Raw genomic sequence first — 14,463 nt, 5'->3', positions numbered from 1 at the left:
CGTGGTGGGCGAAGAGCTACCTCAGGGCAGGGAGTATTCTGTGCATCTTTACATTCCTGGCACATGGTAGGCGCTCAGTAATGCTGCTGCTGAACTGAACTGGCTGTGGTAAGAGAACAAATTGCTTCTCCTCAGTCAGCATTTGTTTTCTAGGATCCATTCCAATACACTTGCAACTCAGAAATGTGATTTAAAAGACAGTGGATTGAACTGAAGATTTCACAGAAACACCTGGTCTTTAAAGGTGGAAACAAAATCAGCCACCTTCCCAAGATAGCTATTCTGTCTCACATCTTTTTGAAGCAAGGAAAGGATGAGTGCTGTGATTGGAGGGGACCCCCAGAAAATAAAATAAAAGCCCAACGCTACCAAGGCAGCCATAAGCCAGGAGGGGAATGACGAAGGATATCATTATCATCCTGATATTTTTAGAAGTTCTTTGGTGACAGGTCAGATTTTTGAGAATCAGAAATGATAAAAATAATCTTGTTATTCCACAAAGGAGGCTCTATATATATCAAGCCAATTTTGAGCACTGCCTGAGAATGTTGAGAAAATATTTTTACATGTTAGTGAAGTGATTGGCTTCAGGGGCAGACCCAACCTTGCTTTAGGAAAGATCTTAGTGGAGAGATTTTAGTGCTGTGGGTGTCACAATGAATCGGCAGTGGCTGGCTGCAGGATTTTGTTTCCCAAATGTCCAGAGAAGGGTCCATGTGAAGGAATTTCACAAAATATGCAGAAAACTGAGAGTTGCTTTTGAAGCTATTAGTGGTGCCTGGGGAGTCCTCCTTGCTCCTACTGGCTGACCACATCGTCCAGATGTTAAAGGACCCTCGTCTTCCCTCAATGTTAGCCTGCAGGATTATGCAAGATCCCTTTTCCAGCATCAGAGGAAGGAATAGGAGGGAAGAGGGACCACCTGGGGACCAGAGGCTCACACCAACTTCACAAGGTTGCTCTGAAGCTGTGGTTTCCCTTTGGGCAGAGCTCCCTGGAATAAGTAATATTTTCAGCGGAAATTTATCTAAGGTCTCTCCAGTTTCTCACAGAGTTTCTGCAGGTCAAGGACTCTGTTATTTTATTAGCAAGAAATACCTTCTTTAGGAACTCTGCATCCCCATGGCACCAAGCATGAGAGTGACGCAGGCGAGCCGAGTGGGTCGGCACTCCTTGGAAGAGAGGGCCTGGGAAGTTCTCGCTGGCAGGCGTGAGGAAAGTCGCTGGAGTTCCACTCCTAATGGCCACCTGTGCTCTTGACTGCAGCAGGAGAGAGAAATGCAGGGGTCCCTCACCATGACTTGGGACTTGCAAAAGATGTCAAGGATGACGTGGGTCAAGTGTAAAGAAGGTACTGCATTTGGGGGGCCACATGGTCATACCCCGCGCCCTTTGGATGCTGCACACTGCATTGGTGGCAGCTCTTGGGGTGCGTCTTTCCAGGTCCTGTGACAAGCCCTTGCAGCCTTAGTGAAGTCTGCTGTCAGACGGCTGGTGTCCATGACCCCAGGTAGAGAAGGAGGCTGTGGTCTGTCAGCGTCCTCCATCAGATTCCCACAGGAGCCAGCCCATAATCTCAGGGCAGGGCATTCATACAAAGTCTCACTGGGGCCTTAGCTCTTGGGCACAGACTTTTTCTCTTACTTTTTCTGCCCAACAAGAGGCATGATATGAGAAAAAACTTAGAGTGATGAAGCCATACATTTAATCTCATTCTAGTAATTTAAAGCTCATGTCATGCAGGACGATTAATTTAGTCTCATTGAATCTCATCTCTGAAATGTAGATGATTGCAGTAATTGTTTCATAGAGCTGTTGGGAAGATGAAATAAGGTCAGGAGTGAAAGTGTGACATTTATCAAAATAATGTTTGTGAGGTTCCCAATGCCATGGACAGCTTCTGATCAGACAGTCATCTTAGATACCTGCCAGACGCGCTGAAGGGAAAAATTCCAGGGTTCCTCCCAGGTGAACTAAGCTTTTTGGGAGCATTTTCTGTGCATTTTAGATATAATAAGAACCTTAGAAATCATCTTCTCCATCCACCAAATTTTAGGTTTTAAAAGTTGTATTTCTAACTTATTTTTTATCAAAGAAATGTCTGTATATTATATTTTAAATTAAGTGTTTATAATGAAAAGCAACAGTTTCCTAACCCACTGCACCCCAAATCACACTCCCTAGAAGATAACATCCTGTGGGCTCAGTTTTATGCATGATCTAGTCTCTACTGTTCTGTTTAGCTCTCTATACTTAACCACCGCCCTACCCTTCTGCCCAGTAGTTCTAATCACTGTTTTTCATTTCTTCATGGGATAACTTTGTAACTTCAAAACATCTACAATTTCATTTCTAAGTTTATCGTTAGGCTATCCTTCTGGATTCCACACTTTGAAAGATGACGTCCTTAGCACCCTCCCCTCACTGCACCTTCCTCTCCACTTCCCAGTTTCTATCATTTGCATTTTTACCTCCCCATTGTTAAGGTTGATGATATTTGCTTTCCCTTTCATAAGCATAACTGTCTCATGCCTCGTTTATAGGATGTGTATAAAAGCTTCAATTCAGTCAATGGGGCCCTCCTGAGACTGGTTAAGTGAGTGTGGCTTACTGTAGAGTCAAGTAGAAGACAGTGACAACCCTGCCTTTCCGGAATACCGTTTTGTCTTTCCAGGAGTTTCTATTTACCTCTTTTTCTTCATTGCAATTTTGCTCTTATTATTTTCCTGTTTCACAAAATATTATATTAGCTACTCTTCAAAGTCTTCCCACCCCTAGAACCCTCTTGACTCTCCTTCTGCTCTATGCTGGTTGATTTCCAGATTTGTGTTTATATTCGTTATGCTGGGATTTGTCTTTTTGCTTTTGGAGGCTGAATCCACTGTTTCCTGGGTCCCAAGACTTCTGTTCTCTTGATTAACTTGTTGGAGTCACAATCTCAAATAATTTCCTATAAACAGGGTTGCCCCTGGGTGGGTGGGCCTCAGACAAACATTTTTGGTGGGGCCTCTACAAAACTAATTTGATTAAAAAAAAAAAAAAGTATTACAAAATTCATGGCCCCATGAATAGGGGTATAGTGTTTTGCTGAAAATGATTTAGAATAATGGATAAAGACAAAGTATTCACGTATTTATTTAGTCTGTGTATGTGAAGATGCCTCATGGTGGGCAGGCACCATCTCTGTGCTTTTTTTGTTAAACTCACCGTTCTTGGCTAACTCCATTTCTCCAGTCATGAGAAAAAAGTAGGAATACTATTGTTATTCATATTTCCAAGCTTCTGGGGACCTGTTTGCAAAGAACAATATAAATCTGTGCTGCTTTCATAATACCATTCATTGAACTCTGGTGATTGATTACTTCCCATGCTGCATCATCCATCACCTCCCCAGCAAAGCTGCCTTCCAGAGACTCGCTCAAAGGCTGATGCTGTGCTTCCTTGATGATGAATAAAAATGCAGGTCTCATCCAGAGTACACAGGGAAATGTGAATAATATGTCTTCTGATTACATTGAATTTCCCATTTGGAATTTTATAACCAATGTTGTTACTACTGCATTCCTGGAGAACGATTCTTTTAATGTTAACTGCACTCCTGCCTTCCAGTCACTGCCACCAGTGGAGAGGACTAAAGAAAAGAAATACCTGGCCCAAGGTCTCTCTTTCATCAGGAATGTCTTCACTCATCCAGAAATGCCTGACATCCCCTCCTCAGTGGAGGTAGATGGCAATTGGAAGAGCCCACTGGTGTGACAGAGCAAAGTTCTTGAAAGCACCTGGTAGAAAAAGGTGTAGCCACTCTCAAAAGACTGTCCTGTGAGGGGTGCAATGGGGTGGCCTACTCTGGGTGGCAGCAGTGGGGTCAAACAGTAAATAAAGAATCCCTATGGCCATCCCGGCAGCCCACGGGTGCTGCACTTGGCCACTGAAGCTGAGATGATATCACAGAGCACACCAGGTGAGAACTGACCTACATAGGCAGGGTCAGTGGGGAATAATCAGTGCCCAGAGCACTGAGCTTGTCCTGTGTGTGTTTGAGAGTCCCTTCAAATCATCATGTCACTGTCATTCTGACCTCCCGATTTCAGCATTGGGTAGCAGGAGCATTTCGCTTGTCAGGAATCCCTCCTGGAATGAGGGCCTGGCGAAGGACCTTAAGATGGCCCCTGTGGCATGTGTCCCAAAACTCCTAGGGGTGTCTGGGGAACCCCATGAACAGCGTGAGTCTTCTCCACCCCAGCCTGGCTGGCCACGCAGGCGGCAGTTCTTGGTTTTTGTAGGTGTCTTTTAAATTTCTCTCTTGCGTGCTAAGCCTCCTCAGCATCTTCTCTTTCTGACTGGTGTGCTGAGACTCAGTAATGATGGGTCCAGCTGTGTGCGTGTGATGTGTAAGCACGAGTGTGAGTTTGTCGCTCTGGCCTTAGGCACCTGGCTGGCTTCTTCATTTGGAGGCTCATGCCCTTTGACTCTGGGGAAAACCCTTCATGATAGTCCTTCCATCTCTTTCTGTTTTCTCTTTCCATCACTCCTACTGATCCGAGGTGAGGCCCTTAGATCAATCCTCTACGCATCCATCTTTTTCTCTCCTTTTCTCATGTCTCTTTGCCTTTGCTTTACTACCTGGTGGTGTTTTGTTAGATTCTACCTACTATCTGAATTTCAAGATCATAGTTTTCAATAGTTTTTACTTGTTAGCTATTTGTACTTTGTTGATGTGGTAAATTTTTGCTACTCGCTCTAGGGATATTTACTAAAAGAGTTTTTAAAGGTTAAATTATGCTTCTAAATTATTTCTGTTCCTTCCAGATTACATATGCTGCTTATTTATGTTGGTTTCTCTCTCTGGTGTTGCATGTTTTCCTTAAAAGTCTGGTGATCTTTGGCTGTTTCATTATATTTAAGAACTGGATGATAACCTGATCTTGAACTATGTTGGTCGGGGGGGACTGTGGGGAGTGGGGTGGAGGTGGTTCTGGTGGTGATTATGGGTTCACCTTTAACGTGATGTGGGGGTGGGCAGTACTTCCGGGGGCCCAGAAATGCCTGATTGGAGGTCTTTTCTCTGTGGTCATTCGTTTCTTTGGAGAAGAATCCTCTCTTTACTTGTATAGAGGGTGCATTGGTTTCCTTAGGTTTTCATAATAAACTATTACAGACTAAATGGCTTAAATAACAGAAATTAAATTTCTCACAGTTTGGAGGCTGAAAGTCTGCAAGCATGGTGTCTTAGCCGGTTGGTTCTTCTGGGGCCTGTCAGACTACAAAGGCCGCCCTCTGTGTTCTTTCACAGCCTTTTCTCTGTGCCCTCACAGCCCTGATGGCTCTCTGAATGTCCTAATCTCTTCTTTCACTAGTCAGATCAGATTAGGGTGAACCCTGAAGGTCTCATTCTAACTTGTTTACCTCTAAAAAGGCCCTGTCACCAAACATGGTCACGTGCTGAGGTGCTGAGGTGCTGAGGGTTAGGCCGTCAGCATATGAATTTTGGGGGAACAAATTCAGCCCATAACAGTAGATGAATGTCTGTCAGTCTGCAAACAAGAAGGTTTGAAGTGGGAAATCAGCTTTGGATCTGGAGTGGGGTTTCTCAACTTTGACCTTTTGGATTGCATGATTCTTTGCTGTGGGGGCTGTCCTGCCCAGGATGTTTAGCAGCTCCGCTGACCTCTGACCACTCCATGTCAGGGGCACCTCCCCAGTTGTGATAATTGAAGATATCTCCAAACATTGACAAATGTCTCCTGACAGTGGGACAAAATCACCCCAAATCAATCGGTGGTTTTCTCCAGCGCTTTATTATAATCCCCACTCTCTCCGTGGCTCCACATGGCAGGTGGCTCTGTGTCTTTCTTTGTTCCTGTAGCCCTGTAACAAAGGCTTCTTCCACCCTGTTTTATCAGACACCACCCACCCTATGTCTTCCATACCCTGGAAATTTATTGATATCCTGCACCTACAGTGAGTTCTTAGGGTTAAAATGTTTAACTTATTTTTGTCTTTAATATTTTAGGAGGGTCTTAGAAGGCAACGTAGGTTCTGTAGGCATAGATAACAGTGTACTATATTTTAGTAAAGGCTCCGTCCCCTCCCCAAATTATATACGAAAAAATTGCGCCTCCAAGAGAAGTAATCTGCATACAGATGAATTTAATAATAGTGAAAAGGGCAGGATTAGAATCCAGTTTAATCGGCCACAGTGCCTCTGCCACTAACTCAACTCTGGCTTCAGCACAACTTATTGGCAAAGACATGGCTTTTCCTTTCAGACAGATTTCTTCTCTTTGAAGGAAAAAAGTCCCAACAATAAGATAGTAAACTCTGGTAAAACAGTAAAAGTTTGGGGAACAAATCTTTTATCTCAAACTTTTGAATTTCTTTTAAAAATAAACTTCAATATTAAAAAAATATCTCTTGTTTAAACCTGGGAGGGTTGGGAGTAGAGGGCTACTATGTTCCATCCTCTGTTAAGTGATTGCACATACGATTTCATTCATACAGTTGTTTATTTTTTTAACTATTACCATAAGCTCTTTGGATGAACACTGTCCTTGCAATGGTGCATGTGTGTGTGTGTGTGTGCTTGTGGACACTCACGGGCTGTCTGTGTCTGTGTGTGGTGAGTGTGTGTGACATCTATGCATTTCTGTGCGGTACTATTCATGTGCTTTGGGTACACTAAATTCAGGTGAACTCAGAAGGTGTAGGTGGAGTTGCACTGGAATGATCTTACCTCGTGCTTCCTCTAAGAACAGCATACTTTCTCCTTTAGTTTGGCTGATTTTCATCCCTTGCACCCACAGAGCACTCTGAGGGCTTTTCTAACACCTTGACTTTAGGGTTTTGACCCCAGCACCTCTGCCTTTGTCAGGTTGACAGTGCTGGCGGGTCCTGTTGCCTGTCAGAGACAGCTCTGAGAAGGCTTTCAAAAGACACCCGGATGCCGGGCTGGTGTGAGACACCTGCACAGATGGAAACTTCCAGGAGGGATGCAGATCTTTGGAGCTTATGAACTTGACCAGCTGAGGGCACTGAATCCTGGGCTGGGAGCAGAAAGGGTGTTGTGTACTGGAGTCTCCAGGGATCCAGGAACGTGGGAGATGCCAGGTTGTTCCTGGGAAAGAAAGAGCAGGCTGCCAGGGAAAGAAAACACAGCCTGAAGGAAAGACTACAGGGCTCAGCCATCTTCTTACCACATGGGCGAATTTGTTTAGTTTCTTCAAATAGTAAAAATTCTATGATAGAAGGAACCTTTCCATTTTCTTTCTCACTACCCCCCCCCCACACACACACACAGGGCCCAGTCAGTTTCTGAGTGCTAGCTGAGTGATAACGCATAACTTTCCTCAGTTCCAATAGTGCTTATGTGGGGATTTCATCCATCAGGGATTCAACAAATAGCCATTGAGTGTCTACTTTGTACCAAGCATCATTTAATTGTGGGTTACAGCTGTGAACAAAACAGATAGAAATCCCTACCTTTGCGGGGTTTACATTTTGGGGCAGGAGATAACAATGAATCAAATAATTATGAAAGATAGAATGTGAGTGCTGAGGATTACAAGCAGAAGGGAGATTTCAAGCGTGTGGGAGAAAGTGGGCAAAAGGTTTAGAGAAGTTTGGTCAGGTAAGGCCTGGGTGCATATTTGACTGAAAGATTTCCCAGGCTGGAGGTGAGAGGCGCTTTGTGTTTGGGTTAGTCTGTGTTAGACCCAGTGCATCAACACATCACCCCTACAAAGCAGGTGTTTTGGGGAAGCATCTTTGTTTACCACTCAGAGGAGGCAACACTCTTGTTTCTGGCTCAGCCAACTCCTTACCCTCTATGCCGGAGTCTTTTTCCCTCTCCTTTGGATGCTTTGACTCATCAAAATGTAGCTGTCACCTTACGGTGGGCTCAGATTGAAACTTGCTTTAGTGTCTTTCTTCTGTTTTGTTTTTATCTTCTTATCTCTTTTTATTTATTCATTTTTTTGAGACAGGATCTCACTTTGACACCCTTGGTAGAGTGCTATGGGCATCATAGCTCACAGCAACCTCAAACTCTTGGATTCAAGTGATTCTCTTGCCTCAATCTCCTGAGTAGCTAGGACTACAGGTGCCCACCACAATGCCCGGCTATTTTTAGAGATGATGGTCTCACTCTTGCTCAGGCTGGTCTTGAACTCCTGAGCTCAGGCAATCCACTCACCTCAGCCTCCCAGAGTGCTAGGATTACAGGTGTGAGCCACTGCCCAGCCTTCTTATCTCTTTTTAAAAATTTCAGACTAGGCATGGCTGAGTACTGTGTTCTTTTATCAGTAGTTTACGCAGCCAGACACCGTGCAAAAGCAGTCTTCCCTTTTAAATGACTGATGATATGCTAAGTTATTTCATAGCATACCATTGTTAAAGGCAAACACAAATATGTGAACTGGTACTAATGGCTTGAAAGAGTTGCCAAGTGCTGTTTAAACCATTGTAGCTGGGGGCCTGGGTGCGGTGGCTCACGCCTGTTATCCTAGCACTCCGGGAGGCCAAGGTGGGAGAATTGCTTGATCTCAGGAGTTCAAGACCAGCCTGAGGTAGAGCAAGACCACATCTTTAAAAACAGTGGGACATCATGGCAGACACCTGTAGTCCCAGCTACTTAGGAGGCTGAGGCAAAAGAATCACTTGAGCCCAAGAGTTTTAGGTTGCTGTGAGCTATAACGCCACAGCACTACTGAGGGTAAAAAGTGAGACTATCTAAAAATAAACCATTGTAGCTGAACCATCTGCTGTTTGATATGTTGTTTATATCGTGGCTTTCAAATTTACATTGTAGCAATATTTAGATTGTAGTGAATTTGTAAAAGTTAATGGCTTTCATAAGTGAAGGGTTTTTCTTCCTCTTATAATAGGTTGGGGAGGGTTTTTCATGGGTTTGGGGGGGTTGTTTGTTTGGGGGGGTAGTTTGGCATTTCTTTTTTTAAAAGAAAATAAATAAAAATAAAAATTTCGGATTAATGTGGGGCTACACATAGTTTTGCAAGGTTTTGTAAGGTTAGAGCCTGATTTGCAGGTGTGTCCCAGACAACTTAATGCCTTCCCGAGAACCACATCTACCTCCTCCTTTATCATCTGCTCTCCTATATAGGAAAACGTTTGGAAGAAAAAAAGGTTCCTGTTGACTGTGTCCACTTCTGCTTCTCAATCCACTGCTAGATAGTGACCCCCACACCAGCAAGGCTAGACCTGTGAGGGTCACTGTGCTAGTCATAAAACACCTTGGTAAACTCTGCCATAGGACCCCGGGGCCCTGGGGCGCGGAGTCTGGCAGCTGCGCTTCCCCTCCACCACCGGACATTGTATGTGTCCATTATAAGGGTTTTTCTGACAGAGGACCTGAGCGTGACACTGGAGGCAGGAGATGGAGAGGGGCCACTCTCCTGTTGGCTTGCCGTTCACATCAGCAGTACACAGAAGCCACCCTGCACTCTAGCACAGGCACAGGCCCCCTTCTCAGAGGTCCCGGCCCTTGTGGGTCTGGGCCCAGCTTCCAAGGCCCCACATCCAAGGAAGAGGGACCCCCTCTCCTGAGCCCCCGCTCCCTGAGGCCCTTCCCTGAGCTCCGGAGGTCTCAGCATCTTCTGGGCAGCACTTCCTCCTGGGCTCCAGGCGCCTCTCCTCCAGAGGCCCGGATTCAGGAGACTGCAGTCTCTCCCCTTTGTTCACTTGGCCCAAAGGGAGACAATTGCTTCTTGCAGTCCCACCCGTGGTGGTTTCTCAGTGTTCCCCTATTCTATTTCAGGTCTCCAACTCCTTTCTGTCCAGTTCATTATACTAATATTTTTTTCTGATGCAATACTAGTGTGGTTTCTAGTTTGCTAATTGGGCCCTGGCTGCAATGGGCACCAAGGGTTCCGTGTTGCCAGACTCAATGGATTCATCGTCTCCTTCTTTAACCGCAGTCCTTCCACGTAGCAGTTTCCTCCCTGACGGCTCTCCTCCAGCCTCACGGTGCGATCCTTTCTCGGACCCTTCCCAGGCCCCTGCATGATCCCATCTTCCTCCAGCCACCTCTGAAATCCTGGCTTTCTCTAGGCTCCTCCTTGGCCCTCCTGCCCTCTTGTCCTTCTCTGCCTAGGTCAGGGAGGGCCAGGGCTTCTGTGTCTTGGGAGGGTTCCATTCTCTAACCCTGTCCAGGTGCTGTCCACATTCATATTTACAGCTGTGAATTGGATATTTCTACCTGAATGTTCTCATGCTCTTCGGTCTTAGTATTTCCCAGTTAGATCTTGTCACCTTCCCATCCCATCTGCTTTCCTCCTCTGTTCAGCATCCGCCTCACTGCCCAGGACAAAACAATGAGACTCATTTGGCCATGTCCCGCTGCCTCTTCTTGCTCTTAACATTTCTCGAGACTCTGGCTGCTGTCTCCAGCCTTTACCGCAGTTCAGACAATGAGAGCTAACACGTACAAAGCACTCAACTGTGTTCCAGAAGCCATACTAAGGATTTTCCACACCTCCACTCATTTTGTCCCACAGCAATAACTGTGTGAAGTGGCTCCTGCCATCCTTGAGTCACAGACACTGTGGCACAGAGAAGTTTATGACCTTCCAGTCACACAACTAATAACCCCGAGAGCTGAAATTGGATCTGGGAAGGCTGCTAACCCCTCGGCATGATGGCTTCTCAAACACCATGGGCTGCTCCCAGCTTGCTGAATTGGTTTAAAGATTTCTGACTCGTATGTCTGGTCTTACCATCTCCAGCCTGGAGCATTTTGGGCACCAAAAAGAACTTCTCAGCATCTTCATTGTACATGTCCATCTAGTCCAGCTAGCTTGGGTGTGCCTTCTAACATGCAAATCCTCCTGGGCCATTTCCTTGCTTAAAGCCGCCACTGACTCTGCCAGCCCTGAGTCACTGTTCGGGTTCAGGGTAGGCTTCCACGCACCTCTCTGGCCTTACTGCGAGGATTTTCCTCTCTGCACACCTTCACGCACTAAAGTAAACACTTGCTGTTCCTGGGACGCCAAGAACATTTTCTTGGCCTTGCCTCTTCCCATCTGAGGCTTCCCTGTCCTGCCCCCACAGTGGTGCCTCCCTTCTCTGTCCCCACCAGTGTTGCTTCTAACATCTTTTCTTCTAACACCCCTTCTTTTCCTGCAGGGGTAGTGAATACCTCAAGGGCGGCAGGAATTTTACCCTTTCATTTTTGTCTCTAGCATTTAGCATAGGGTCTGGGACATAGTAGAGGCTCAGGAAATATTTGGGGGATGAGTAAGAACTGTTTTCAGTATTCTCTAGCTAGTTGGAGTTCAGCGGCCAGAGCCTGAATTGGATCCTTTCCTCAGAAACAAGTGAATCAGCTGAGGACACATCCCAGGAACGGTTACAGAAACAGAAGTCACTGGTGTCAGGTTGAATCTGGCAGGGTCACCTCATCTGCCTGGCAGTCTGTAGGATAGTATAAGAAAAGTTTAGCCAAACCCTGTGACCTGTGCTTGGCTCTCAAAATCCTTCCAAAGGGTAGAGAAACAAGAAGCAAGACTCACAGCAAAGGCAGAATGCTAATCAACTCCCTGTGTCTTGTCTCGGGTTGTAAGAAAAAAGAATCATGCAAATGTCGTATAATTGTTTGTCTTCATTATGTGAGCTTGTTCCTCACCTCATTATGCACAGAATTTTGCAAGTTGCTTTCTGCCATCCTCCCATTTCAAATAGCTGATTTGAAACTTCAGCAAAGGTACATATTAATTAGCAAGCCTCTGTATAGCAAATATTAACTTAGAAACTGATGTAAAGTGTAAACATCATCTTATAACATCCATTATAGAATGAGAAACTGCCAATCTTTTTGAGGCCCTGAGACGTGGGGAGATTGGAATCTGTTCTGAGGATCTGCAGAAGCACGTTGATTAGGAGACTGTAACCCTCGCTCCTGTGAATGACCACTAAGAATGGACCCAGTGGGATGTTGAGATGGTTTATACAGAGGAGGTATAAGCATTAAAACTGAAGAGTATAAGCCAGTAGCAAATAGAATGACTGGGGGTGATGCTTGGGTGAGTTTCCAAGGATGCCCCACAGGGCCCGCTGGTTCAGCCTTGTCTGTGACAACATGAACATAAGCAGTATGACCTGTAGTCACACCTTGTGGTCCGTGTTGAGGAAAGAGACAGCTGGGAGCATACCGTGCGGGCCTGGTCCTCCAAAATCATGTGATCCTGCCCCACGCTCTGCAGAGCTCAGGGAGGCCTGAGGAAGAGGAGGAGAGGGAGAGAAGGAGGAGGTCTCTGGGACTCCGAGCATCGCAAATGACCCCTTCTGAGCCTTGGCTTCCGTAGCAGACAGTGCGGGTGATGATTCCTACTTTCTGGCCGGGCTCCAAGGTAGAGGATTAGAGATAACATTCATAGGGCTGCTGGAAGAAGCATGAACAAGGGAAGCCTTTATTGTACTTTCCTGGATGAAAAAGGAAGGAGCTGCAATGTCCCCAAGTTCCCAGAGAAAAGGTCTCTCAGGATTAGTTTCTGAGAACCTGATCTGCCCCTTTGAGTACCCCCCCGAGAAGATTTTGAATGAAACCCCAGCAATTACAAACATAGTTGGCATTTTCGTATTTCATCAAAAACCCCAAACCTCAGTTTTCTGCCATTGCTAATGTTTATTTTCAGCTGGGTCTTGTACTTTGCCCAAAGGCGGTGCTTACTCTTGGAGCAAGCTGATGTGATTTAGGGGCCCTGTCACTGCTTTGAAGAGGTGATTGACACTGGAGCGGACACGAGGGCCCTGCCGATGCCACTGCCTTTTGGTGCTCTCAGCCCCCTTGGTGTGCACCCTGCCACCCTGGCTGTTCATTTTTGTCTCTAGCATGTCCTGAGGATGCAGGAATGCGTGTCCAGTGGCCCCGTTCTCCAGGAGCCATGCCCGGAAGAGATCCAGAAAAGGGAGCAGGAAGGAACCAAAAGCTCTGTGAGAGAAATCCAAATCATGCAGCCTTTGGTGAAGAGCCCTCTCTTTCCTCTGCTGTGAAAAGTTCAAGGATCCAGGATGATGGCTTCTGAAAGAGCCAAGTCACTGTATTTGTGCCTTTTTTAATGAAGACCGGTGGCATGACATACTGTTTGTAAGTGCACAAAGGGTGCAAACTTCAAGAAGCCAAGGGAAGGCTGAGGGCTGCAAAAGAAACTGTATCTCAGAGTTCATCTTTGTAGAACAGGACGAACACGATGTCATCAAGAAAATTAAATCCGGAAGAGGCCTGCTAGCGTGGGCTGCCCTCCTGGGAAGGCGTGAAGGCGCTGTCCTTCTGCTGTCCGCACACCTCCATCCAACTGCAGAAAGGCAGGATCCTCCAGGGATTGATTCAGGGAAAAGGGCAAGATGAGTAAAAGGAGAGTTTTAAAATTTATGAGGAATTAATGTTTTCTATTACTTGATATGAGAGCAGAGACTAAGAATGGCATGGTAGTAAGGTTGTCTAGTATTGATTAAGTTATGGATTAAAAAAAAGCATTCCCAGCCAGCTCACTGTGAGTGACCATCCGTGTCAGATTAGGAGAATCTGAGAGGGTCACAACAGCCTGTGGGATCATAAAGGTTCTCACCAGGAAGTGACAAACTTACTCATCCTGGAATGGAAAAGGTATTGACATATTCTTGCATTTTCTTTTTAATTAACAATGCATTACCAATTATCACTTAATTACTAAACATTTTAAAGTATTGCTTTCAACCCCTCCTTCAGATGCAATAGTCCCCTCCGAGCGCACCTGATTTTAGTTAAGTGAATAAATGATTAGGCTGAGAATAAAGGTTTCAAGATGGTAATACCCTTAAGTGAGCAGACATACACTAAGCTACATACTGCACAGAATGCTAGACTTACTAAGCAGAGATATGTTAGCCAAATGGATAATCCCCAAGTAAAATGACAGTATTCTCAAGTTAAAACATAACTTTGCTTGAATAGACTTGGAGGAACCTGAAATGCATGTTGTGCAAGTGAAAGAAGCCGGTTAGAAAAGGCTCCAGGCAGTATGATTCTTACTATGTCATTCAGAAAAAAAGAAAAACTATGGAGATGATAAAAGGATTAACAGTCAGGGGTTGGTAGAGCTCAGGACATTTTTAGGGCAGTGAAATTACCTTGTATGATATTGCAATGGAGGGTACTTATTGTTATACATTCGTCAAAACTCAGAATGTACAACACCAAGAGTGAATCCTAATGTAAACTATGGAATCTAGTTAATAATAGTGTGCCGGTATTGGCTTATTAATCATAATAGATGTCCCACCCTAATGTGAGATGTCCATTATAAGGAGATACTAAAGGGAAGGGTATTTTTGTATTTCAGCAAAACCCCCAAGGAGGGGGAGAAAGAGTCTGTGGGGACTCTGTACTTTCTGCTCAGTTTTTCTATAACTGATTTAAAAAAATAAAGTACATTAAGTAAAAAATCCTTTCTTCCAATTAGCTGGGTGTCT

General features: G+C 45.2%; 1 non-coding gene across 1 annotated transcript; it reads left to right on the top strand.

The window, feature by feature from the left end:
• Nucleotides 1-8,271: 8,271 nt before the first annotated feature.
• On the top strand, nucleotides 8,272-8,406 carry LOC128564150 (small nucleolar RNA SNORA15). The gene has a single exon (XR_008374021.1). It is a non-coding gene; the product is annotated as a small nucleolar RNA SNORA15 (small nucleolar RNA).
• Nucleotides 8,407-14,463: the final 6,057 nt, after the last annotated feature.

This window comes from Nycticebus coucang, chromosome 13 (genome assembly GCF_027406575.1).
Source record: "Nycticebus coucang isolate mNycCou1 chromosome 13, mNycCou1.pri, whole genome shotgun sequence".
Lineage (NCBI taxonomy): Eukaryota > Metazoa > Chordata > Mammalia > Primates > Lorisidae > Nycticebus > Nycticebus coucang.
This window is presented reverse-complemented; position numbering and strand designations above follow the sequence as displayed.